This window comes from Salvelinus namaycush, chromosome 9 (genome assembly GCF_016432855.1).
Source record: "Salvelinus namaycush isolate Seneca chromosome 9, SaNama_1.0, whole genome shotgun sequence".
NCBI lineage: Eukaryota > Metazoa > Chordata > Actinopteri > Salmoniformes > Salmonidae > Salvelinus > Salvelinus namaycush.
In genome coordinates, this window is record NC_052315.1 from 33,179,466 (window position 1) to 33,204,134 (window position 24,669).

Genomic DNA, 24,669 nt, shown 5'->3' on the forward strand with positions numbered 1-24,669 from the left:
CTCTGTACTTGGTCCTCTCTTATTCACTATTTATATAAATGATTTAGACAGAAATGTCCAAAATGCACAACTTCATTTTTATGCTGATGATACTGTTATTTACTGTTGTGCCTCATCTCTTACAAAAGCTTTCCAGAACTTGCAAACTGCTTTTTATACTGTTCAACATACCTTGTGTCAATTGAAGCTTATCCTCAATACTGACAAAACTAAACTAATGGTGTTTTCTAATGCAAGAAATAGACCTCTGAACCTTTCACCTGTTACTACCTGTCAGGGCAAGGAGATTGAGGTTGTAACCTCATACAAATATCTTGGAACTCTAATTGATGACGGCCTCTCTTTTAAATTGCATATTCAACAACTTACAAAAAAATTGAAGCTGAAATTGGGATTTTATTTTAGGAATAAGGCCTGTTTTTCTTTTGAAGCCAGAAGGAGGCTAGTATCAGTTACATTTATGCCTTTACTAGACTATGGGGATATTTTATATATGAATGCTTCCGCTCAGTGTTTGAGATCAATTGACACTCTTTACCATGGCACTTTGAGATTTATTTTAAACTGCAAAACCCTTACGCACCACTGCACTTTGTATACCAGGGTTGGCTGGCCTTCTCTAGTCACTCGTAGGCTCAGTCACTGGTATACTTTTATTTACAAAGCCATTTTGGGTTTACTACCTTTTTATTTGGGCATTTTTATTGTTCAGAAATGTGGTGGGTACTCTCTTCGTTCACTGGACTTTATCCTGCTAACTGTTCCAAATGTCCGAACTGAATTTGGTAAAAGGTCTTTTATGTACTCTGCGCCATCGTCTTGGAACACCTTACAAAATAATTTTAAACTGGAAGAACTTGTCCCGATTGGTGTTTTTAAATCACTGATGAAGGATTTTGAGGCTGATTCCCTGACCTGTCAATGTTTTTAATTTGCTGTTTTTGATATTGTTATACTCTTGTGAATTCATGAATGGTTTTTACTAGATTACTTGTAGTTTTTCATGTTGTCTGTCTGTAATTTTTTGTAATGACTTGGTGCTGCCTATCTTGGCCAGGACGCTCTTGAAAAAGAGATTTTAAATCTCAATGAGCCCTTCCTGGTTAAATAAAGGTTAAATAAAAATAAATAAAATAAATAAAATTTACATCTCTGTCTAGGTTGGAAGTGTTGCTGTTAAAATATAATAAATCGTTTTCATTCTGGAATAAATTCATTGATCACATTACACAGGTGTATAACAGAACCACACGGCTTAGTTTTTGATAGTGCAACCCTAAGTAACAGTGCAACCCTAAGTAACAGTGCAACCCTAAGTAACAGTACAACCCTAAGTAACAGTACAACCCTAAGTAACAGTACAACCCTAAGTAACAGTACAACCCTAAGTAACAGTGCAACCCTAAGTAACAGTGCAACCCTAAGTAACAGTGCAACCCTAAGTAACAGTGCAACCCTAAGTAACAGTGCAACCCTAAGTAACAGTGCAACCCTAAGTAACAGTACAACCCTAAGTAACAGTACAACCCTAAGTAACAGTACAACCCTAAGTAACAGTACAACCCTAAGTAACAGTACAACCCTAAGTAACAGTACAACCCTAAGTAACAGTACAACCCTAAGTAACAGTACAACCCTAAGTAACAGTACAACCCTAAGTAACAGTGCAACCCTAAGTAACAGTACAACCCTAAGTAACAGTACAACCCTAAGTAACAGTACAACCCTAAGTAACAGTACAACCCTAAGTAACAGTACAACCCTAAGTAACAGTACAACCCTAAGTAACAGTACAACCCTAAGTAACAGTACAACCCTAAGTAACAGTACAAATAAAACATGATCAGGCCTGTAGAAAGTATTGAAAAAAAGGTCTAGTTTGGAACTGTTAAAATACAATAAATAATTTGTATTTTGAACTGGAATAAACTGATTGATCACATCATACAGATGTAGACCAGAAAACAAACACACACACACACACACACACACACACACACACACGAGAGGTGTGTGGCTGGTTGAAGTTTTCAACAGGCATGTCTATTCTGGGCTCAGTTTTTGACAGTGCAATCTTGAGGTCAACACTGAGGTCAACACTGAGGTCATGCTCAGCATTGAGTCTGTTTCTGTACTTGTTTTTTAAGTACGCCAGAGTTGTAAACCCTGACTCATATAGGTATGTGGTGCCAAACTGGATCAGAACATCTATTGCTTTCTCAGTCAGGCAGGAGACCGCTTCCTGCTGTAGATAAGCAACCCAGAACTGTGTGTGTGTTTGCCTCAAAATCATCTTGCTTCAATAAGTTTATTACAGAATAAAAATGATTACTTGTATTTTAACAGCAACAGTTCAAACCTAGACTTGTTTTCAACAATCATTTATACAGTAAGGCCTGATAACTTTTCATCTTAATCTGTACTGTTACTTAGGGTTAGGGTCAGTAGAGTAGCTAACTAACTTCCTTTGGCTAACGTTAGCTAGCTATTAGCTGTGTACAAGGGGATTGTTTGAAAGAGAAACTCACATCTACTACTATGTCCGATAGTACTCCCTTATTTCTGCTTGTCATCACCTGTTATAAAATGACAACAATGCCTTTCTGGTTGACTTACTTTTCTACTGTTTCCTGAAGCAGTGTGCCCATTCTGAAATAACTCCCTAGGTTTACCATCATGCTGTGGATGTCTGGTCAGGAGGTGTCTTTTTCATTTGTTCATTTTGAGAGACTCATTACTAAGAACTTCCCTGCACAAAAAACATTATGGGCGCTCCTCGTTATTTCTCAAAGTTTGTATGAGCCAAGAGAGAGAAACTCATCGCTGTATTTTCACTGTATGAGCTCAGTCAGAACTTGTGGCTAGCTTGAGGTCATGATGACAGCAGTGAGTGATGGTGGGTGACTGGCTGACAGTGCATCATCTGCTGCTGAATGACAGCGCATCAGCGTGTGGGTCGCGGAGTGATCTTCAATAAAACTGCTGAAAAAAGATACGGTAAACCGCAAAGCACAGAGAGTGCAGTTGCACTTGCCCAAATCAATTCCAGTAATCAATTAAATAATGATACATTTACTAAGACATGTCGCGACTCACCATTAACAGGTCCCATACTTAACCCCAGTTTAGGATTACGGTTAGGTTTTTGGGTTAGGGTTAGAGTTAGGGTAATGGTAAGGGTACGGGTTATGTTTAGGGTTAGGGAAAATAGGATTTTGTATGGGACTGAATTGTGTGTCCCCACAAGGTTAGTTATACAAGACTGTGTGTGTGTGTGTGCGTGCGTGCGTGCCTGTGTGTGTGGGATGTTGTGTTCAGTCCCCTGACAGTTACTGTTATTCGACCACTGATGAGTGAACAGCACAAACACAGAGAAATAATATGGAACAAACAGAGAAATAACATGGAATACTCTCACTTTACACTCCCCCTCCTTCCCACCTTTCCTTTTTCCTCCCTCTTGAGAGGTCACAGGTGGCAGTGCTAGAGGGCGATTGGGGCTGTGAGAAAAAGGAGGCCAGAGTCTGGTGTTTTTATTCTCACACACTATGTCAAACGGCAATGCATATGCAGAAAGATCAGTACAGATTCAAGGCGACATTTTACGATTTTCAGGTACCCAGGACATCCGGAGACACCGTCAAAACCGACCACTAGGAGCAAAAAAAAAAACTCAGCTGGGATTAAACCCATGGTCTATGGAGCAGGAACTCACTGCTTAGACCACTGCACATTACACAACAATGAATTATCAAGGCGAGTCTTAATACATTTTTTAAGTGAACCGTGGAGTTGTTTTTCTGTTTTATAACTAGTCCAACCTTAATTCTTTAACTTAACAGTAGAGTTGTTTTTCTGTTTTATAACTAGTCCAACCTTAATTCTTTAACTTAACAGTAGAGTTGTTTTTCTGTTTTATAACTAGTCCAACCTTAATTCTTTAACTTAACAGTAGAGTTGTTTTTCTGTTTTATAACTAGTCCAACCTTAATTCTTTAACTTAACAGTAGAGTTGTTTTTCTGTTTTATAACTAGTCCAACCTTAATTCTTTAACTTAACAGTAGAGTTGTTTTTCTGTTTTATAACTAGTCCAACCTTAATTCTTTAACTTAACAGTAGAGTTGTTTCTATGAGCCTAATATGTGACCGACCGGCTCGATTTGGTCTTATGTAGCAACATTGTAAATGGTGATTTTTTTTAAACATTTGATAAAAGTATAGACTCAGAGTTAGAAAATGGTATATCATACACTACAGTTTAGGAACAATGGGAAAGTAATTCTGCTTTGAAAGTTGATAAAACTTGTAACTCCAAAATTGCCCATGTTTTAGTTCACATACTGGAGAGCTCTTCTTTGTCTACACCCATTCAGCATCGTTCACACCCTCTTAAGCCCCACCCATCTCTTTAAGTATTCACATGTTCCACCATGTGCTAAACAGTGAGTAAGGTAGTGTACTAAACAACCAAAGTTTTCAACATTTACATTTACATTTAAGTCTTTTAGCAGACGCTCTTATCCAGAGCGACTTACAAATTTCAAGACTAAAGGCTGGTTTATACTACATCTATCGACATGTCTCTATACAGTTGTAGCAGTGACCTGTTGAAAATTCTATTGTCTTCCAACATCAAACTTGTTGTTGTCGTTATGTATAAACACAAAAACCTCAGGCTGTATGACATCAGCAGCTTGGTGGTCCAAAATAGGATAACTGGTGTATTTTCACACCAATAAACCCATCTGTTTGAAAATGATTTTAGTATATGTCAATATAGCAAACCAGGGAACTAAAAGCAACTTTCTAAATAATGTTTTTATTCGTTTCTAATGTGTTAGCTAGCTAAGTTAGCTGGCTAGCCAGTTCAAATAATGACCATATCATATATCTGACAACGTCTTAACTTTAGATAATTTGCATTCATTATTACAGGAAAATAAACTCACAACAAGATCATTACTGACAAGTTATTGGCAAGCTAATTACAGAAAATAGCTTATGGTTGTGAGTGTGATGAAATAAAAGCAGGGCATTCTACCAGAGAATTTTACAATTTGGTCACTGTCTCATTGGCCTAATGTTATATCCTAATTTGGTCACTGTCTCATTGGCCTAATGTTATATCCTAATTTGGTCACTGTCTCATTGGCCTAATGTTATATCATAATTTGGTCACTGTCTCATTGGCCTAATGTTATATCATAATTTGACTTTGGTGCAGGTCATGTTGTTCTTCACATTACCACACTATATCAATTACACTCTACATGCACAGGATACAGAAGGTGTAATCCACAAGCTCCGGCTCTGAGGGTAATGTGTTCAATCCTAGTGACATGCACTTATTTTTGTAAATTCAATAATGATGTTTGAAGAAATGTGGAAAAACTTCTAATTGTACAGTGAGACTGTGAGAGCTTGTTGGCGTGTGTGTGTGCGTGTATGTGTGGTTTTGTGTGAGCACTGTGTGTCACAGTGCTGATTTACACAGACAGTAGGAATTCCACCTGTCAATCAGTTACAACCGCAACCAGGAGGTCCAGTGGTAAACCTAGCACAGAGTGGTTACACACTTAACTGAGGGGGAGGAGGGGAAAGAAGAGAGAGAAAAAGAGAAAGAGAGGAAAAGGTGAGAGAGGGGTGATTCACAAAAAAGAGAGATTGTGAGAATGAAAGAGAGAGTGAGAAAGTGTAAATGCTATTCTAAGGCAGGGTTTCCCAAACTCGGCCCTGGGGCCCACTCTGGGTGAACGTTTTGTTTTTTTCCCTAGCACCACACAGCTGATTCAAATAATCAAAGCTTGATGATGAGTTGGTTAATTGAATCAGCTGTGTAGTGCTAGGGCAAAAAGCAAAACGTTCACCCAGGGTGGGCCCCAGGACCGAGTTTGGGAGACCATATACAGTGCCTTCGAAAAGTATTCAGACCCTTTGACTTTTTCCACGCTGTTACGTTACAGCCTTAATCTAAAATATATTTTTTTCCCTCATCAATCTACACACACTACCCCATAATGACAAAGCAAAAACAGGTTTTTGACATTTTTGTAAATGTATTAAAAATAAAAAACGGAAATATTACATTTACATAAGTATTCAGACCCTTTACTCAGTACTTTGTTGAAGCACCTTTGGCAGCGATTACAGCATCGACTCTTCTTGGGTATGATACTACAAGCTTGGTACACCTGCATTCTTCTCTGCAGATCCTCTCAAGCTCTGTCAGGTTGGATGGTGAGCGTCGCCGCACAGCTATTTTCAGGTCTCTCCAAAGATGTTCGATCGGATTCAAGTCCAGGCTCTGGTTGGGCCACTCAAGGACATTCAGAGACTTGTCCCGAAGCTACACCTGCGTTGTCTTGGCTGTGTGCTTAGGGTCGTTGTCCTGTTGGAAGGTGAACCTTTGCCCCAGTCTGAGGTCCTGAGCGCTCTGGAGCATGCTTTCATCAAGGATCTCTGTACTTTGCTCCGTTCATCTTTCCCTCGATCCTGACTAGTCTCCCAGTCTCTGCTGCTGACAAACATCCCCACAGCATGATGCCATGCTTGACTTTCAGGCCAAAGAGTTCAATGTTGGTTTCATCAGACCAGTGAATTTTGTGTGCCTTTTAGGTGCCTTTGGGTGCCTTTTGGCAAACTCCAAGCGGGCTGTCATGTGCCTTTTACTGAGGAGTGGCTTCTGTCAGGCCACTCTAACATAAAGACCTGATTGGTGGAGTGCTGCAGAGATGGTTGTCCTTCTGGAAGGTTCTCCCATCTCCACAGAGGAACTCCGGAGCTCTGTCAGAGTGACCATCGGGTTCTTTGTCAACTCCCTGACCAAGGCCCTTCTCCCCGATTGCTCAGGCCAGCTCGAGGAAGGGTCTTGGTGGTTCCAAACTTCTTCCATTTAAGAATGATGGAGGCCACTGTGTTCTTGGGGACCTTCAATGCCGAAGAAACGTTTTGGTACCTTTCCCCAGATCTGTGCCTCGACACAATCCTGTCTCAGAGCTCTAAGGACAATTCCTTCAACCTCATGGCTTGGTTTTTGCTCTGACTTGCATTGTGAACTGTGGGACCTTATATAGACAGGTGTGTGCCTTTCCAAATCATGTCCAATCAATGGAATTTACCACAGGTGGACTCCAATCAAGATGTAGAAACATCTCAAGGATGATCAATGGAAACAGGATACACCTGAGCTCAATTTAGAATCTCATAGCAAAGGGTCTGAATACTTATGTAAATTAGGTATTATTATTATTTTTTAAATATACATTTGCAAACATGTCTAAAAACCTGTTTTCACTTTGTCAGTATGGGGTATTGTGTGTAGATTGCTGAGTATTTTTTATTTAATTAATCCATTTCAGAATAAGGCTGTAATTTAACTAAATGTAGAAGAAGTCAGGGGTCTGAAAACTTTCCAACGGCACTGTACTAAGGAACAGGGGGTTGTCCCCGCTTTGTGGGTTACAACGCTCACACATGCACGCATACACACACACACACACACACACACACACATACACAAACAGAAACACACACAGGTCATCTGTGGCCTGTGAACCCTGAGCACCTGGACAACTTAAATGAACGACCAGTCTCTCTCAAGACAAAGGCTGCAGTGTCTCTGCAACACACACACACACACACACACACACACACACACACACACACACACACACACACACACACACACACACAAACACACACACACAGCCTGCTACTGTCTGTTATAGAAGGGAAGAGGGCTCCAACGCATTCTCATACACATTGAGGGAGCAGGGGAGAGAAGAGAGAGGGAAAACACATCTCCCCAAGTGATGGTTTTGGAGGCACTATTAGATGTTCTACTTTGACCAGGGCGGGAGAGGGTGGGTTTACGTTTTAAACCAGACACTGTGTGTGCAAGGATAGTGATGTCACATTATAAGACTAGAGGACTATGAAGGCAGGTATTTTAGCTGTCATGTAAGCAGAGATCAATAGCTGTACTGAGTTGAACCATATGTGAGCTGCATTTGTATAATTTAATGTGGGAGTTTTTCCTAGCCACCGTGCTTCTACACCTGCATTGCTTGCTGTTTGGGGTTTTAGGCTGGGTTTCTGTACAGCATTTTGTGACATCAGCTGATGTAAGAAGGGCTTTATAAAAACATTTGATTGATTGATGTGCATTAGGGAAAGTAAAATGCATTATAAAATGAGCATTACATATCTAAGTAAAAATCCAATACAAAAACAATACAAAAAAATACAAATACAAATGCAATACAAATGCAATACAAATCCAAAACAAATCATGATATAACTTACTTCTAGTCACAATGAAACTATAATTGAATGAGCGCTGAGACCTCTGTGGGAGGGCTGAATCTATCCCAGAATGCACCATTTCTGTGACATTGTCCATGCTCCATGCTCCTGTCAACAGGCTGTGTGTTTTCACTGTTTCTCACCGAGCCTCCAGGAAGTCAGAATCACAGCCACCAAACAGCTGCATTCTGCAGGGACAGGTTAGAAAAACAGACACACGCACACAAGCACACACACTCACACACAATTTTGCACACACAGACACACACACACATATTTGCACACATGCACACACACACACACATCCTCCGGGAGCGGTCTGCTGGTCAGCACAATAACAGACCTTCTGAGAACAGGAACAGAGCAGGAACACATCGCCCCAGAGGGACTGGACACACCTTTGTCTACTACAATGCTTTCCGGTGCAGGGACACAGAAAAAGACCCTGAAACCCAATATGAAATAGCAGCATTTGAGCCTTATTTCCCCTGAGTGTGACAGTCTGAAAGTTTCCAGAGACACACTACTGGTGCTGAAAGGCAAAGAGAGACCAAGGACAAGGAGAAAATTAACTTGTACCTGGCTTGCCAGAGGAGAGCAGATCAGATGAGTATGATGAAGGGTGAGGAATGCGGCTCTGTGTATTTACTTACAGTCCATGCACCTTTACAGCAGGGAGTTGGGTCTATATATACACACAGTGAAGAATCTTTGGTGTCGACTCACCTTACCACTCTACAGTACATCATTACTGTCTGCTCTCCCATCACACATACTCCAATAGCAGGGATAATATATGTCTTTCTCTTAGTGTCATATGACATAAATATTTATATATAGTTCGAGCCTGAGCCGAGTCATATCAAAGACTGTAAAGATGGGACCCGATGCGTCTCTGCTTAGTACTCAGCATTAAGGAGATACACTACATGACCAAAGGTATGTGGACACCTGATCGTCGAACAACTCATTCCAAAATAATGGGCATTAATATGGAGTTGGTCCCCTCTTTGCTGCTATTTCAGCTTCCACTCAACTGGGAAGGCTTTCCTCTAGTTGTTGGAACATTGCTGCGGGGACTTGCTTCCATTCAGCCACAAGAGCATTAGTGAGGTTGGGCACTGATGTTGGGCAATTAGGCCTGGCTTACAGTCGGCATTCAAATTCATCCCAATGGTGTCCGATGGGGTTGAGGTCAGGGCTCTGTGCAAGCCAGTCAAGTTCTTCCACACTGATCTCGACTAACTATTTCTGTATGGACCTGTATGGGGCAATGTCATGCTGAAACAGGAAAGGTCCTTCCCCAAACTGTTGCCACAAAGCACAGAATTGTCTAGAACGTAATTTTATGCTGTAGCGTTAAGATTTCCCTTCCCTGGAACTAAGGGGCATAGCCCGAACCATGAAAAACAGCCCCAGACTAATATTCCTCCTCCACCAATGTTTAAAGTTGGCACTATGCATTGGGGCAGGTAGCATTCCCCTCCCGAGAATGCGTTTACACTGCTCCAGAGTCCAATGGCAGTGAGCCTTACACTACTCCAGCCGGTGCTTGGCATTGCGCTTGGTGATCTTAGTCTTATGTGCGGCTGCTCTGCCATGGAAACCCATTTCATTAAGTTCCCGACTAACAGTTATTTTGCTGATGTTGCTTCCAGAGGCAGTTTGAAACTCGGTAGTGAGTGTTGCAACCAAGGATAGATGATTTTAACGTGTTATGCGTTTCAGCACTCGGCGTTCCCGTTCTGTGAGCTTGTGTGGCCTACCACTTCGTGGCTGAGCAATTGTTGCTCTTAGATGTTTCCACTTCACAATAACAACACTTACAGTTGACCGGGGAAGCTCTAGCAAGGCAGACATTTGACAAACTGACTTGTTGGAAAGATGGCATCCTATGACGTTGTCACGTTGAAAGTCACTGAGCTCTTCAGTATGGCCATACTGCGAATGTTTGTCTATGGACATTGCATGGCTGTGTGCTCGATTTTAAACACCTGTCAGTAAGAGCTGTGCCTGAAATAGCTGAATCCACTAATTTGAAGCGGCGTCCACATACTTTTGTATATATACTGTAGTTGGGGTAAAGCCACGATAAACTAGCTTCCTGTACTCCTGTCTCGGGACTGTACTTTGACCTACAGTAACATTGGCTGTATTCTCACTACGAGAGATTCTCTAGAGGTTTTCGAGACCTTTTACTTTAATGTAAACTTGCAAATTTTCCGGATCCCCTGTGCCAGCTCTGGAGGTCGTGGGCGAGCCTTTCTCGAGATTCACCACCCCTCCGAGCCATCGGATGTAAACATAATTGTCTCATGTTGCCAAATGCACCTACCGTAAAAATCTTTATATCAGAGCAATGTTTTTGAAATATATTAAATGTATAGACATTTTACTTATATTTTAGACGTTTAATTGGGCTTTTACCTTCAAATGCAGTAATAGCCCATTGCATGGTCACCGTGGCTTTAAGAAAACAGCTGTCAAAAGTGTTTCTGGGTGAGACAGCATTGGCAGGCAAGTCAACAATAACTCCCTAAACTGTGAATGAGCTAAAAGCTAACGTTTTCCGGTACAATTTGCTTAGCTATATCCTATACCCCATGTAGGCCTAATTACTGTAATGGTTTGCATTATAGGTTAAAAAAATGCCTGGTTTGTTTTGAGTTAATAAGCTTAAATTGTAATGTAATCTACTAGATGGCTGGTTTAGCTAGCTAGCTAACGTTAGCTAGCAATGTTAGTCAATTCTGTGATGCATAGCCTTCATTCTTTGTTTAGCTTGCTACCTAGCTCTGCATAATGCATATGATACTATATAGTAACGTTTATGCACTTTTGTATTAGAGAGCTGTAGCTAATAGTTTTTTTCATAGCTAGGGTTGTTGGTAGCGTAGTCATAATGTTGTTATCTAGCCCGCTAGTTGTCTGACTCATTCTGTAATTTCAGTTTGCAAATGGAAAAATAAAACACATGCATGTGAATGTGTGTGTGTGTATCATTTTGTATTGTTGAAGTGTGTAATGGTTTAGATGAGAAGCCGCTCTTATAGCATTATTCCAAACTGTCTACTGTGTGATATACAGTACTAGAGGTGTGCAGGGAGAATGTAGCTTCGCCAAAGCCTTGGTAAGTGTAGCTAATGTGAACACAAAAAATATGAATATCTCGTGACTTACGAGAACCCTGCTGGTATCAAGTCTAATGAATCTGAACGGGCCCATTGACAGTGAGCCTGTTTGATTAACTACTCAGACACCCAGGCAACATGGGTGACACACACGCGCACACACAAACACCACAAACACTACAGACTCTCAGAGACCGGGGCAACAACGATTATGTCCGAACCCCACTCTGTTTAGTCAGCCTCACCCAAGTGCCTTTATTCATGCCAAGAACAGAAACAAGTTCTGGTGTGTCCGGACAAAATGGAACCTGATTACCTGGCCTTACAATCAACTTTGCAAAGTACTACTTCCTCCATCTTGCTATAGCTCAAGTTCATACTGTCTCATAAACAATCCTTGCGGTATTAAGACATTCATGACTGAGCTGTGTGTGTGTGTGTGTGTGTCAACCATGCTGTGAGTTGGTGTGTGTGTGTGTGTGTGTGTGTGTGTGTGTGAGGGGTAATAATGTTCGGCCACATGGCCCCAGTCTGGACAGCTGCGTTGGCCACAGACTGGCCTCACACCTCCTCTGTGCCTTAAGGAAACACACTAAGGCACATCCAAGGGAATTGATCCTGTTCTGATAGCCTGATAGACACAGCCCTGGGGTTAGCACGGAGCCTGTGTGTGGTCTGTAAGCCAATGCCCTTGTTATGCTGCTCTACGTGATCCACACTTGTACCTCAGGATTTACTTGAGAGGGTGGTAGAGGGAGGACATACACACAAATATACATATACGCATGCATGCCCACACACACATAAACACACACATACACACTCTCACACACTGACACACACAGTGCTTCCGTGCCAACATCAGGTGTAAATGCCCGACTAACGAACACACAAAGGCCTATTCTCACATAGCGTGTGGTGGGATGAAAAAAACACACCGATCTGTCACAGAAAGCAGCTTACAACCACCCACAACTCAGCTAAGGAGAGGCTAGTGTTTCCACTATAAGATAGTGTTACAGTGTTGAACAATCCTGACAGCATTAGTCCCAGTGTTAGTGTGGAGTAGACAGAGTCAGCTGAGGACAGCTATCCACGTGAAGCCAGGTTACATTACCATTACCTAAACAACAGGGATATTCAAGCCGATCCACACTGCTACCTCTCAGATCTGTTTACCCCAGTCTTTCAGGATCAGACCTATTAGCTAGATATCTGAAGAGCCATGCAACTTACAGTACTTCATTATTCAATACTAGGGTTAACCATGAGACCATCTAACCATGTTCTATATAAGCTGACACCAAAAGTCTTTAGACAACATTATTACAATATGAATTTGAATGTTAATGTCTTGGAACCTTTGGTGCCAACATCTAGGATAGTTTGCCAAACTCTAATGCACTGGTATTTGTGATTTCTATATGGTTTATTTACCTAATTATGTATGTCTACATGTTCCTGATACCTAAGGGTTGCTGGTATCTGCAATCCAAAACAACTGAAAACTCTGTAAAAACATCCTTCACTAGCATGTGCTGGCTGTGTGGTATTGGTAAGGAGAGAAGCTACAGCAATATCTCTACCCACCCAGCCATGTAAAGAATCTGCCTGTCACTCAATTAATAGTTTTTTTTGTTTTATGGGAACATGAGATCAGCAGACCACAAGCTGTCCTGTAAATAGTGTCAATGTTACGTGGTTTAGTAAAATATCTAATTGAGATGTCTAGGGAGGTAGAACGTAGGGGTAGAAAACTTGATCATCCACAAAGTTTGTTTTACAGCAAAATGATATACATAAGAACAGCAACATACATTCCACAAGGAATCATACAATATATACACAAACATAACATAGACCATACATTTCACTAGATGTCACAGCTGCTGGAGGATATAGGAGGATACAATGAAGACCCTGCTACAGCCTCACTCCCCAGAGACTGACCTCACACTGGGGCTAAGAATAAACCACCCTGGATCACACAAGAGAGAGAGAGAGAGAGAACAAGAGGGAGAGAGTGAGGGGGAGGGAAAACAAGAGGGAGAGAGAGAGAGAGGGAGAACAAGAGGGAGATAGTGAGGGGGAGAAAAAACAAGAGGGAGAGAGATAGAGAGAGAAAGAGAAAAAAAGAGGGAGAGAGAGAGAGACAAAACAAGAGGGAGAGAGAGAGAGACAAAACAAGAGGGAGAGGGAGAGAGACAAAACAAGAGGGAGAGGGAGAGAGACAAAACAAGAGGGAGAGAGGGAGAGATAGATTGAGAGAGAAAAAGAGAGGGAGAGAGGCAGGGGACTGAGCAGGAGTGGTAAAAGAGCGATAGAGATACCAGTTGACATACTGCCCTAACCCTGGTTTGGGCATCTTCATAACCTGACCCAGTCTTCTTATGGCCACTCCATTTCTAGTCCTCTCTAGCCCTCGCATGTAGGCGTTACTGTGCTAGAGCCTAACCTCTTATTTTTAGACAGAGTAAACACTTGTCTGTGCTTAAGATGTCCGTCATCACTTAGAAGCACTTCTGGCATGCAGGAGTTGGAAGAAGGGGTGGAAGGGATGGATGGAAGAGGGCAGGAGAGACAGAAGATAAAGGACTGGAAGGCAGAATTATTAAGTTGGGTGCCGGAGAGGGAGTGGTCTAGGGGCGCCCAGCTACATTCTAGAATGTAGATTGACGAGGATGTAGAAGGGAGTTATAACTAATTACAGGACACAGTTTAAGAGTCCCATGCCTACAACTGTGGATCTAAAGTTCCTTATATTTTGTACTATCCACAACACTGTACATACATTTTCCTGACTGATGTAAAGGTTAATTATTTTGTTAACATGAGCTATTATGCAATCCACAGTGTGTGTGTGTGTGTGTGTGTGTGTGTGTGTGTGTGTGTGTGTGTGTGTGTGCGTACTTACAGCCTTATATGCATGTGTGTGTGTGTTTCTGTTGAGAGATAGATGCTAGGGATATGAATAACTTTAGTGGGAGCGGAACACTCCAGAGAGGATGAGTGTAGTAATGTGTGTATCTGATAATAACATCTCATTGGGGATAATTGAGTAAATGGGGTACCATCTGAAATAGCATCTATCTACTGCTCTACAGCTTCCTCAACAGTATGATTACCTGAGAGGCTTCTATACCTTTCACAGATGGACATATTATCCTGTGTGTGTGTGTGTGTGTGTGTGTGTGTGTGTGTGTGTGTGTGTGTGTGTGTGTGTGTGTGTGTGTGTGTGTGTGTGTGTGTGTGTGTGTGTGTGTGTGTGGACAGAAACAACTTTATTGGGCTCTTTCATTATTCTCTTCACCGAGGAGGTGAAGGAGGTTCACAAATGGACACATGCACACACACACCCCCTGCATCCTGAGCGATAGGCTGTACTCATCTCTGGCCATCAATCGTCCCACTCCCACACAACTCTGTCACACTCATTCCACCCTACCCATAGCACCCCACTCTCTATGGTTTTAACTACTGTCCCACTGGGCACACACTGGTTAAATCAACGTTAGGAGCGTTTGAGGGGTAAGGCGAAAGAAACTGACTGTACAAGTCAACGAGTGAATTCGGGGGAGGTGCATTTGCAACAGCCGAAAGTCAGACACTAATGGGATTTTCAGTGTTGCCATTGTTTATAAAAGTTTTTCTTCATAATGTCAAAATAAACATGTCTCCAACCCCCATATCATACCTACAAACTTAAATCACGTGTGTACATTATACTATCAATCATTGAGAGAGAGCCTCAAATATCCAATTCATTGTATTACTCCACTGTATACATGAATCGCGGCAAAGTTGATTGCTGTTTCAGTCATGTCTTCGGTCATGTTCGTGTGGGTCAAAAATAAACACCCTAATGATTGGTTGTAAATCCTCCCACAATAGATGAGTTAACTGATAACTTTTGTGAGTTATGATTCTGGATGGTCAGATAGCTACCAACAATGACAAGAAACTCTTTTCAGCAAGTTTCATCTTGTTTTTTAAACCATGTCTTGTTGTGAGGTGTTTTGACTGATTTCATGTCAATCCTAATGTGACAAATATTTTCGCTTGCTAGCTAACCAACAACTGTAAGGATGTATTTGAGAGACAACAAGTGCTCATTGTGCAAATGTATTTATGTTTTCAATAAAGATTGGAGACTAAATATAATTTACATTTTGTCGACAATCTAAGCTAACCCCGTCTGTTGAGTTGCGCACGCGTCAGTTTTGATGCTAAACAACCAACCGGTCTGTGCAGGCAATGGCCGCAGGATGAAGTTGGGAAAGTGCAACTGCAGAAATGTGCTGTGAGGCACAAGTCAAGCGTGTGCCAAGCTGTCGTCAAAGCAAAGGGTGGCTACTTTGAATAATCTCAAATACAAAATATATTTAGATTTGTTTAACCTCTTAGCGCTAGGGGTCAGAATATTTTATTTTCTTAAAATAAAGTTCCCAAGGTAAACGGACATTTTCTCTTGCCCAGATCATAGAATATGCATATAATTTACAGATTAGGATAGAAAACACTCCAAAGTTTCCAAAATTGTCAAAATATTGTCTGTGAGTATAACAAAACTGATTCTGCAGGTGAAAACCTAAGAAAATATAACCCGGAAGTGATATATATTTTTTTTATCTGTGTTTCCTGGCCAGTCTTTCTTCCATTTAAAGGGGTATCAACCAGATTCCTTTTCCAATGGCTTCCTCAGGCTGTGACCAGGCTTTAGACATAGTTTCAGGCTTTTATTTTTTTTAAATAAACGAGATTTTTCAAAAGTAGTCAGGTGTCCTCCGAATAGTTCCTGCGCGCGCGAGAGGATCTCTCCATTTTCCTTTTGTCTCTTAATGAATAGGTTATGGTCCGGTTGAAATATTATCGATTATGTTTGTTAAAAACAACCTGAGGATTGATTATAATAAACATTTGACATGTTTCTACGACCATTACGGATACTTTTTGGAATTTGTCTAACGGAACAAGGCTTTGGTTTTCTGAACATAACGCGCAACCCAAATGGCGTTTTTTTGTGATAAAAGTAATATTTATCGAACAAAAAGAACATTTGTTGTGTAACTGGGAATCTCGTGAGTGCAAACATCTGAAGATTATCTTAGGTAAGTGATTCATTTTATTGCTTTTCTGACTTTCGTGACCAAGCTAACCAAGCTAATATAAGGCTAACTGTTCTAGCATTGATTGCTACACTCACAAAAGCTTGGATTTCTTTCGCTGTAAAGTATATTTTCAAAATCTGACACGATAGGTGGATTAACAACAAGCTAAACTGTGTTTTGGTATATTTCACTTGTGATTGCATGATTATAAATATTTTTTGTAATATTTTTTAATCTGATACATTTGGGAATTTTCTTCTTCCTTTCAGGACCGGAACGAGGCTGTAGTTTTCTCAACATAACGCGCAACCCAAATGGCGTTTTTTTGTTATAAAAGTAATATTTATCGAACAAAAATAACATTTATTGTGTAACTGGGAGTCTCGTGAGTGCAAACATCCAAAGATTATCTAAGGTAAGCGATTAATTTTATTGCTTTTCTGACTTTCGTGACCATGCTAATTTGGGGCTAGCTGTTGTAGCATTGATTGCTACACTCACAAAAGCTTGGATTTCTTTCACTGTAAAGTATATTTTCAAAATCTGACACGATAGGTGGATTAACAATAAGCTAAACTGTGTTTTGGTATATTTCACTTGTGATTGCATGATTATAAATATTTGTAGTAATATTTTTGCATTTGGTGCCCTGCAATTCTAGCGGTTGTCTAGGAAAATGATCCCGTAAAAGGGATCCGTGCGCAGAAAAGCTAACACTTTTTTGGTTACTACATGATTCCATATATGTTATTTCATAGTTTTGATGTCTTCACTATTATTCTACAATGTAGAAAATAGTAAAAAATAAAGATAAACCTTTGAATGAGTAGGTGTGTCCAAACTTTGGAGTGGTACTGTATATATATTTTGTAGGCCGTCATTGTAAATAAGAATTTGTTCTTAACTGACTTGCCTAATTAAATAAAGGTTAAATAAAAAATAAACCAATAAATATACACTATCGTTCAAAAGATTGGGGTCACATAGAAATGTACTTGTTTTTGAAAGAAAAAAACAATAAAGTCCAGTAAAATAACATCAAATTGATCAGAAATACAGTGTAGACATTGTTCATGTTGTAAATGACTATTGTAGTTGGAAACGGCAGATTTTTTATGGAATATCTACATAGGTGTACAGAGGCCCATTATCAGCAACCATCACTCCTGTGTTCCAATGGCACATTGTGTTAGCTAATCTAAGTTTAACATTTTAAAAGGCTAATTGATCATTAGAAAACCCTTTTGTAATTATGTTAGCACAGCTGAAAACTGTTGCCCTGATTAAAGAAGCAATAAAACTGGCCTTCTTTAGACTAGTTGAGTATCTTGAGTGTCAACAATTGTGGGTTCGATTACAAGCTTAAAATGGCCAGAAACAAAGACCTTTCTTCTGAAACACGTCAGTCTATTCTTGTTCTGAGAAATGAAGGCTATTCCATGCGAGAAATTGCCAAGAAACTGAAGATCTTGTACAACGCTGTGTACTACTCCCTCCACAGAACAGAGCAAATTGTCTCTAACCAGAATAGAAAGAGGATTGGGAGGCCTCGGTGAACAAGAAATCTGGTCACAATGTGGGATTGATAAGATACACATTTTAATACAATTAAGAGAAATAGAGAGAGAAATAGAGAGGTAGAGAGAGAGAAAAAGAGATGTAGAGAGAGAGAGAGAGAGAAATAGAGAGAAAGAGAAAGAGACAGAGAGAAATAAAGAGAGAAGTGGAGAGAGAGAGAAATAGAGAGAGAGAAATAGAGAGAGGGAAATAGACTGAGAGAGAGAAATAGAGAGAGAGAGAGAGAGAGGTGTGCAATAGAGACAGGTGGTTAATGGTTCATCAGTAGGGGAATGGAGACTTATTGACGGCATTACATTACCCTGGTTGCATTACCTGATATTATGGGCTCAATGACACACAGAGACACATTCAACCCTACTTAACCTTCTCATTTACATAATGACTCCCATCACTCTGATCTATTGCTCACACACACACACACACACACACACACACACACACACACACACACACACACACACACACACAGAAATTCATTAGCATAAACTTAGCATATATTAAGAGAGTAAGGAGGACATCTGTAATCCACAGCAGTGAAATCTGATCCAGTGCTCATTGCTGAATGTACTCTCTGCCATTACAGAGGCTGACATAAAATGCCCATCATTACATTTAACAATCTCAAGAGATTATTTTATTAGTACATTTCCCCTCTAATATCGGTTTCATCTCCTCATAAGCTATACTTAGTTAAGTCTTGTTTATATGTGATGCTGAGTGTTCAGTTAAATGCAAGTTGTCTGATAGATTTATCTGTAAATCAGTGGTCAGATAAGTATCCACACGCCTGAACTCTTTCCATATTATGTTGTTTTACAAAGTGGGATTTTCATGGATTAAATTGTAATTTTTGTTCAGCGATCTACACAAAATACTATGCAATATCAAAGTGGCAGAAAAATGCTAAGATTTATAAAAGAATAATGAAGAATAACACATTAACACACTAATATATCTTGATTAGATAAGTTTTCACCCCGTCGAGACAATGCAAGAAACACATTTGGCAGTGATTACAGCTGTGAGCCTTTTTGGGTAAGTCTAAGAGATTTGCACACCTTGATTGTACAATATTTGGCCATTATTCTTGTTAAAGTTCTTCAATCTCTGTCAAATTGTTTGTTGATTATTGCTAGAAAGCCAATATCAAGTCTTGCCATATATTTTCAAAACAATTTTGTATTCAGGACAAAAATATACTTTTTTTGAAACCCTTATTAAAGGTTTCAAAGATCTCTCTGATGAGAGTAAGATACCCGTCCTGTTGAGGGAGGACGCAGAGAGCTGTGGGTTGGCAGCGCACTACATTGCTGCCTGCCATAAGTTGAGGGACAGTGTCTGACAGACCAATCAACCTGCACATGTCCTCTACTGTATGCTTACTGTTATTGTTCAATGTATGGTTATTTTGACCTTGGATATTGTTGTTACTGTTGTCCCGTTGACAATTCTGATTCTCTTTTTTTTCATATTGTAAATATCCAAAATAAGCTTTGGAAATATGTACATTGTTACGTCATGCCAATAAAGCAAATTGAATTGAATTGATACAGAGAGAGAGAAATAGAGAGAGAGAGAGAAATATAGAGAGAGATACATAGAGAGAGAGATACATAGAGAGAGAGAAATAGAGAGAGAGAGAGAGATACAGAGAGAGAGAGAAATAGAGAGAGAGAGAGAGAGAGAGAGAGAGATAGAGAGAGAAAAAAAGAATAAAACAAAAGATAATTAAAATAAGTCTTTCAATAATATTCCTCAAAAGAAATGGACAAACTTTTAGACACTGAGGACAGTAGATAGTTACCATATGTTAGATAAAGATTAAGGATGTTAATTCGTTTATTAACACAGAAATCAATTAAAGCTTACAGTAATTAAAACAATCACAGAGGCTTGTCACATGGAAATAAGCAGTGGCACAGCGAAAATTATTTAAAAACTAGGATAACCCCAATCATCAGTCATTGGCTTCATTAACACACTACTGGCCGATGAGTTTGTGGCACAGTGATCCTATACTTGTCACACCCTGATCTGTTTCACCTGTCCTTGTGCTTGTCTCCACCCCCTCCAGGTGTCAACCGTCTTCCCCATTATCCCCTGGGTATTTATACCTGTGTTTTCTGTCTGTATGTGTCAGATCGTCTTGTTTTGTCAAGTCAACCAGCGTATTACTCCGTGCTCCTGCTTTTTCCTCTTCTCTGTTTTTTGCTAGTCCTCCCGGTTTTTACCCTTGCCTGCTTTGACTCTGAACCCGCCTGCCTGACCATACTGCCTGCCCTGACCTGGAGCCTGCCTGCCACTCTGTACCTTCTGGACTCTGACCTTATGATCTTTTGCCTGTCCACAACCATTCTCTTGCCTGCCCCTTGGATACTAATAAATATCAAAGACTCGAACCATCTGCCTCCCGTGTCTGCACATGGGTCTCTTCCTGTGCTCTTATAATACTGTAGGCTGAAAACAGTGCTCTCTGCTAAATTATGTCATGGTTAGGGAGCTGACAATCTACAGACCATTGGAACAAAATCCTGCTCATCAATGTGCGTGCGTGTGTGTGTGTGTGTGTGTGTGTGTGTGTGTGTGTGTGTGTGTGTGTGTGTGTGTGTGTGTGTGTGACACTACGTGTGTGTTTGTCAGCCGTGTATAGCAGATCTGCAGGTCTAAACCCTCAAGCATGCGAACATGGTGCAGTTTATATATTTCCTCAAGTCTTAAAACTTCTCTGCTGGCAGTGGTATTGCTGATTATGTGTTGTTCAGTTATAGTCCCAACCTTACGTAACATTATCTCACAGTCTGCCATGCAATCAGATTTCACCCAATTATCCTCTGTTCAGACTGCCTCCGCTTTGCTCTGTTTGGAGTAGTTCTGTCCACATCACTTCAGAACAGAACAATGTGTTTCAGCATGCAGAACGGAACACATTGTTTACAAAACCATCACTGTGGGCTTGTTCTGATCTGTCTGGAGGGCTGGAGGTCATGGCCCACAGAACTGTCACCTCTAATGTTCTAGAACTTGAGTACCAATTCCACTTATAAAATACTGATCTCTTTCCAGAAACATTGAAGTGATTAGCGACACATTTTTCATTCTACTTCAAGGTCTGGCTCAACACATGATCATCACATAGCCTGTTGGTCCAAGCCAGGAGAGGTATCACATTTAAATCACGTTATATGTACAGTAGCTTTGATTGGACTGATGTCAACATCATACTTTCAAAATCTTAGCTTGCGGTCATCATCATGAATCAAGTCAACAATCCACTGGCAAATCCTTTTAATCCTTGTCATATGAAGAGAAATTATAGATAAAACGTATCGGTGCTCATCGACCATTGGACATAAACATTACACAACAAGTTGAAATCTCAAATTCAACAATGAGTGGTTTGGAAGGAATCAGTGGTAGTGGCTGTGTGGTCACAAATCTGGGATTAAGGGGCTCTTTTCCAAGTTTAAAAGGATAAACATTCAACGTTGACCATGTTCTCAATGAAGCATGTTTTGTGCCACGCTCAAAACAACTGTTAACTCTGAACTGTGAAAACTTGACTTCAGTGAGTTCAAGACAACTTGGAAGTTGGGAATAAACAAATTCCGACTGGGAAAATACGTTTTGAACGGTCATACAACTCTGAATTGTAAATCTGGCCTCTTTCTAGAGCTACGTCCTGAAGATCAATGACGTCATCATGATCCGACCATGTTTTTTTCCCAGTTGTTTTGAAGTCACCATAAATCCAGAGAATGCCAGACTTTAATGACAAAATTTGCCCACGAAGGACCGCCGCGCCACCTTCCTGTTCAAGTGAGCACAGCACAACAAGGTGAGTCCAAAAATGTATTGTATGCTGCTGCATAAATGATGTAATATGCCAGGGATGTATGTCTACTGTAGCTAAGAAAGTAATACTAAGTGTATGTTGTGTAGTAAGATGTTAGTAGCCCATGTGCCTCACCCTAATAATTTGGTCTATTTATTTTATTTATTTAACTAGGCAAGTCAGTTAAGAACACATTCTTATTTACAATGACGGCCTACCAAAAGGCAAAAGACCTCCTGCGGGGACGGGGGCTTGGATTAAAAATAAAATTAAATAAAAATATACAACATATAAATATAGGACAGAACACACATCACGACAAGAGAGACAACACAACACTACTCAAAGAGAGCAATAAGACAACAACATAGCAATGCAGCAACACATGACAATACATCATGGTAGCAACCCAACATAACATCAACATGGTAGCAAAACAACATGGTAGCAGCACAAAACATGGTACAAATATTATTGGGCACAGACAACAGCACAAAGTGCAAGAAGGTAGAGACAACAATACATCATGCAGAGCAGCCATAATTGTCAGTAAGTGTGTCCATGATTGAGTCTTAGAATGAAGAGATTGAGATAATGAAGAGATATTTACCCCTCTTAATTACGCCTACTGTTCTGACTTGGTGGTGCACATGTAGCCTATAACCTGTTATAGAGAAATGCAATCATAGAATATTGTAAGAGCTTTCATTGTCCGCTTATATGCCCCCTTTATTTATCCTACGGTTCTGACTTGATGTACAGGGAGAACACTGTAAGAATGGCCCATGTTCTGAATTCTGTCGCTCAAAATTTCAAAAGTGCTAAACAAATAGTTATATTGACTACGTCCATCCTAGCTCGATCATTAATGTCATAATCAAAATTACGAATTGCCTCTTATCTGCTTGTCGTCCCCTTATGCCATAGTTTGTACATCTCAATTGTCATTAGAAACCACATTTAAGCAAGTGGTAAGATGTTGGGACTGCTGTTAGAACAGCTTTATGTAGGCTCTAACAGTTTGTTGGCACCGTTTGTCACCGTTACAGTGCAATTCATGTATTGTTTAGTGTTGCGTTGTGTAGTGGCTTTGCTGGCATGCATCCAACTTTCTATTGTTTTGCCCCACCAAGATGTACTTGCTAAAATCGCCACTGCATGACAGTTTATTAGACATTGATTTTACAAACATAATTTTATGCTGTTTTGTTTATAGTCACGAGCGGGGAACAATCTGGGAGCTTTGGAGTGTTATCCTTGGAATGAATCTACTGCACCACGGGGATGGGACTAACAAAATTAAAAAAGCTGTTCACATCTTTACTCTGACTCCCAGGTTGTGGCCTATTTCTTTGCAGAGAGAGGATATCTAAATCTAGAAAAATAAGTAACCTCTTACCCTACCAATCCTCTTTATATACTGTAAAGTTGGGATGTTTTGACTTTTATTTTCCCTACAAACTTGATTTAAGAAATTGTGGTGAGGTTTACATATGATGTGCATATGTACTGAGAAATATAGCCATTTGAACCATCATTTTAGGATTTCAATGAAGAGGGAAATCCACTGGACACAGGATTATTTTAGCCTACTGAGCTGTGAGAGTGCCGGTTCAAAACTACTTAATTTCCTTTGTTTAAAAAAGTTATACCATTTTGTGTGCAATAGCTTTAGAAAATATCATGATGTAAGAAGATTGAAATGTCATTGTGTGTTCAAAGTTTGGCAACTTCAATTTGTGTTACACTACATAATACTAATGTTACACTACACATCAATATTAGCAGAACATTGCAGCAATGTTTTCAGAACTACTTCCATTATCGTTGAAGCTATTGGAACAGCATGTCATAATATTACAGAACAACTTTGTAAGTGTCTTGCAGGAATGTTTCTTGTTTGTTGTTATAGGTGCTAGTAGTAATATCTTTATCAACTTTAGCTGAAAATTCCAGGAATGTTTTCTCAGAACAACTTCTATTGTTTCAACATTTTATTGCTCAAGTATGTTCAGGGAGCGTTATTGGAACAATCATGTCATAACATCACAGTATAACTATATGAGAGTCTTGCAGAAATGTACACTGCATATTGTTTTGAATCTTTTGGATGACGTCTCCGGGAACGTTATTAGAACGTTCCTGTCATTTTCTTCTCAGAACCAATTTTATTGAATCCAGACATAATTGCTAAACTATAAAGTTATGAGACCATTGTAGGAATATTACCTGCTTGTTGTTAACCTTTTACTGCAGTGGGCTAAATCAGGGTCATACAGAGTGTTTCTTGGTAGTCTTAAACAAATCTACTTTGAAACAAAAGTATACGCCTCACACACATGGTCATGGGCTTAAAAAGAAGAAGACACCTGTACCTTGTCAGATATAGTTGAAATGTATTACATTTTGAGTTTGCCTTCCAATATTACACTTATCACACAAAACTTAAATATTACAAAACCGTTTGACATAGAAACACCGGATTTTTGGCAGATCTAAAACATTTTTTTTTATTAATGATGAAATAATGAAAAATATTGATAACATTCCACCCATGAGGCCACTAGGTCATTTGACTGCAGGAAAGATGTACGGGTGTTTTGAATAACATATCAGTCAACATCAGCAGAATGTTCTTGTAATGTTTCCTTAGAACCCCTTCTATTGGTCCCACATTTTGTTACGGCAGTATGTTCTAAGAACATTACAGTA